The sequence below is a fragment of the Tupaia chinensis genome, unplaced genomic scaffold (assembly GCF_000334495.1).
Source record: "Tupaia chinensis unplaced genomic scaffold, TupChi_1.0 Scaffold000624_1, whole genome shotgun sequence".
In the NCBI taxonomy this organism is placed as follows: Eukaryota; Metazoa; Chordata; class Mammalia; order Scandentia; family Tupaiidae; genus Tupaia; species Tupaia belangeri.
Window position 1 is genome coordinate 1,904,292 of NW_006160144.1, and position 1,267 is coordinate 1,905,558.

Consider the following 1,267-nt stretch of genomic DNA (forward strand, 5'->3'; position numbering starts at 1 on the left):
CCTGACCAGGGTCCGAATTCCTGCCCCCCCGCGCCCCCCCCCCACATCTGAACAAGTCCAGGACAGTCAATGCCTGGGGAGCCACGGTAGCCCCAGGTCCTGCCACCCCTATCCACGCAGCACTCCAGAGCTGACAGGCTCTAATCTCAGCTGTCTTCATGCAGCCAGCCCTCCTAGCCCAGGGTCACCTGACGCCGACACATTTTAATTCAGAAGCTGATTTCTGCTTGTTGGCAACATGTCATTTATGAAATTGCTTTCTGTGCCCAGAGGCGGGAGATGTCAGAGCTGTGCAGGTGTTGCAGAGGTGCAGCCCCCCCACCCCCACCCCCCAAATTCAGGAAGGATTAAGGGGTGTGGGGCGGGCACACATGAGATCCTCCAACTCTGCTTCTCATGTTTCCCCCAGGGCTGGGGCCTGGCTGAGGTGAGCCAGGGGATGCTGGGAAAGGCCTGGGCTTTCCTCTGTAGCGTGAAGACAGAGGCCCAGAGTCTGATGCGTGTGGCCGTTGCAGCTGCTGGTACTGACAGTAGCCACAGTAAGATGACTGGAGCCTGTTCTATCCGGGTGTGGCCCCCCTGCGCTTTCTCCTGTAGGTCCCTGGAGACTCGTACTTGGCCTTATCCTGCCCCCACTCCAAAGCGCCTTGCAGGGGCATTACCACATCTGAATCTCCTGACAAGCCTCCAAGGTGATATCATCCCTACTTTACAACTGAGGAAACTAAGGCTCAGAGAGGCTAAGATCACTTATTTGAGATCACACAGCAAGTGTGTGTGTATATATATATATATATATATACAGTAGAGTCAGACCTCGCAGCCAGTGAGGGCAACAGCTGGACTGGGATTTGGAGGTCTGTGAAGAGATGGGCTTTGCAGCTGGGGACGGACTGGGGGCCGGCTTCTCCTATATTTGCTTCATGTCTTGGCTTAAGTAAGGGTCTTCAGCATGTTCATGGAAAATGAGTGGTATGTGAAAACTAGGCACGGATTTCAATTTTTTATACCAAAATAAACCTATACATTAATTTCACTTTTCTTTTTTTTAAACAAACAAACAAGCAAACAAACAAAAAAAACTTTGCCAGAGGGCACATGGGCTCACCAGGGAGAGAAAGAGAGAGAGAAAAAGTGAGAAAGTACCACTCTGGGAGACAGTCATGGTGCAATTCATCCTCCTCCGTTTCTCCCTCCTTTTAGGATTTTGGGCATACGTGCACATGCATCTTATGAGTTTTTCAAGCTTCCAGGTCCAGGACTCAAA